Source organism: Elephantulus edwardii, unplaced genomic scaffold (assembly GCF_000299155.1).
Source record: "Elephantulus edwardii isolate Elephantulus edwardi_28Jun2011 unplaced genomic scaffold, EleEdw1.0 scaffold00097, whole genome shotgun sequence".
Taxonomy (NCBI): domain Eukaryota; kingdom Metazoa; phylum Chordata; class Mammalia; order Macroscelidea; family Macroscelididae; genus Elephantulus; species Elephantulus edwardii.
The window spans coordinates 4,087,215-4,090,471 of record NW_006399847.1 but is presented as its reverse complement, the minus strand read 5'-3'; positions in this window follow the sequence as shown (position 1 = coordinate 4,090,471).

Here is a 3,257-nt window from a genome sequence, read left to right as displayed (position 1 = left end):
AAACTGTTAACTATCTCAATCTCTTCACCATCCATACTGATGCTGCCAATTGGCCCAGTGGTTATAATCTTTGTTTTCTTGATGTTGAGCTTCAGTCCATATAGGAGGCTCTAGTCCTTGATCTTCTGCAGCAAGCGCTTCAGGTCCTCCTCAGTTTCAGCAAGCAGGGTTGTGTCATCTGATATTGTTTGATAATTTCCACACTCTGTTTGATCACTTTTTTTTAAATGGAAATAAATATAGATCTCTTCCAGTCAGTTGGCCAGGTGATTGTTGGGTTTCTTGGCAACAATTTGGTGAGCACATCTAGGACAGTATCTGTTTGCTGAAATATATCAATTGGTATACCCTCAATTCCTTGGGCCTTGTTCTTTGCTAGTTCTTTCAGAATAGCTTGAATTTCTTCCTTCATCACCACAGGTTCTTGCTCAATTTTTGTTTCCTGAATTCTTGTGTGTATGCCAATCCCTTTTGGTATAATGATTTTGTATGTTCTTTTCATCTTCTTTTAATAGTTCATAGATCATTTAATATTCTGCCTAAAGCATCCTTAAATATTTAAACTCAATGCTTGAAGTTGTTCTTCGTTTCCTTGGCTTGAGAAATGCTGAGCAAGTTTGGCCCCTTTGATTTTTTTACTTCCGATCCTTGTGCATTTCATTGTAATACTTTACTTTGTCTTCCTGTGCTGCACTTTGAAATCTTCTGTTCAGCTCTTTAATATCTTGATTTCTTTCCTTTTCTTTGGCTTCTTGGCACTCTAGTTCAATATTCAATCTCTTCAGACATTCATCTTGGTCTTTTCTTCCTCCTCTGTCTTTTCAATGACCTTTTGCATTCTGCATGAATGATACTCTTGATATCCTCCTACAACTCATCTAGTCTTCACTCAGTATTGCTCAAGACCTCAAACCTGTTCCTGAGAAGGTTTTGAAATTCAGGCGGGATTGACTCAAGGTCATCTTTTGGTTCCTGTGGATTTGATTTAGCTTCAACTTTCAACTTACGTATGAGTCATTGGTGGTCTGTTCCACAATCAGCACCTGGCTTCTGATAAAAATTATCAGGAACACACAATAGGGAAAACTGTTCTTAAAAATGCACAATTTTGTTTATGTAATTTATTAGGGTTATATTTTTAAATTAATCTGAAGTTTATGTCATTTTAAAATAAAGTAATTTTCAAATTTAATTAAGATTTATGCTGAAACTGAAGAGGACCTGAAGCACCTGCTGCAGAGGGTCAAGGACTGCAGTCTACAATATGGATTGAGGCTCAATGTCAAGAAGACAAAGATTCTCACCACTGGACCAATTGGCAAATCAGGATGGATGGTGAAGAGATTGAGATTGTACACAGCTTTAGTTTGCTTGGCTTCACAGTCAACACTCTTGGCACCAGTAGCCAGGAAATTAAAAGGCGCATTGGCATGGGAAAGTCTGCTGTTGGGGACCTCTCCAAAGTACTGAAGAGCAATGGTGTCTCTCTGGAGACTAAGGTGCATTTTATACAGGCCATGGTTTTTGCAATCACTTGTTATGCATCAGAGAGTTGGACAATGACCAAAGAGAATAAAAGGAGAATTGATGCCTTTGAGCTGTGGTGTTGGAGAAGAGTATTGAGAATACCATGGACTGCTAGGAAAACAAACAGATTTGTCCTGGAATGGGTTACACCGGGTGGCTCCTTAGAGGCAAGGATTCTGAGGCTCCGTCTAACATACTTTGGACATGTTGTGAGGAGAGACCGGTCCTTGGAGAGGGACATCATGCTTGGGAGGGTGGAGGGATGGCGCAGGAGTGGAAAGCCCTCTATGAGGTGGATTGATTCAGTGACTGGGATAATCGGGATGGGAGTGTCGGAGACAGTGTGATTGGCACAGGACAGAGCAGAGTTTAGGGCTGTTGTACATAGGGTCGCTATGAGTCACTAGCGACTCGATAGCACTTAACAACAACAACAACAGTACAATATCAAATATTAAAGAAAAATTATGAAAACTACATATTTATTTGTGCCACCCCATCAGTTTTTTATTTTTCTTTGTCATTCTATATTTAATTTTTTTTTCATGTTGCTGGTTCGCTTATGTTGAAAGTTTCTTAAGAATATTTGATTCTACATTAATGATAGCTATGGCAAGAAGGTGCACTGCAATCCTGAAGGCACATGGTTTGAGGTTACCAGCTGCTCCACAGAAGAAGAGTGCACAATCTCCTTTGGTATAATTAACTGCCTCTAAAATCCCGCCAGAAGGTCAGATATGGGCTCATTCCAACTCTGTGGTAGCCAACAACAATAACATTGATCTATAGGGAAGCCTAGTGGTATAGTCCATGGGGAGTTGCCCTGCTAACCCAAAGGTCATTGAAGGGTATAGTCTTTTCTTGCTGCAGAAAGTGCTTCACTTCACTTTCTGCAAGCCTGATTGTGTCATCTACATCATACAGGTTGTGTATGAGTCTTCCTCCAATCCTGATGCCACATTTGTCTTCATAAATCCTGGCTTCTTGAATTATTTGATCAGCGTACGAGTTGGAACTGATCCATATCTGACCCTCCAGAAGATTTTCAGGGGCAACTAATCTCATAAGAAGAGATTACTTATCTTTCTCACCGGTATATCTGGTGGATTTCAGTGTATTCTGGTGTCTTTGGGATTGCAGCACAACTGTTTACCACTAGGCCCCCAAAGTTCCCTTGTATATTGAATAGATATGGGAATACAGCCTTCAATATGGATTGCATCTCAATGTCAAGAAAACAAAGATTCTTACCACTGAACCAATAGGCAACATCAGGATGGATGGAGAAGAAATTGAAACTGTCAACAATTTCATCTTGCTTGAATCCACAGTTAACATCCTTAGTACCAGCAGTCAGGAAATAAGGACACATTGCACTGTAATTTATTATGGTTATACTTTTTAAATTAACCTGAAGTTCATGTCATTTAAAAAGAAAGTTATTTTCAAATTTAATTAAGATTTACAATATCAGATATTAAAGAAAAATTATTCAAACTACACAATAAATTATGCCACCTCTTGATTTTTTATTTTTCCTTTGCACTCTACATTTACTTTTTTTGCATGTTGCTAGATAGCTTATATTGAAAGTTTTTAAAGAATATTTGAATCTACGTATTTTATAATTATGACAAGCTGCACTGCAATTCTGAAAGATTATGGGTAAAAAATGCAGTTGGGACTTCTCCAAATTATTGAGTTGTAATGATGTGAATTTGAGAACTCAG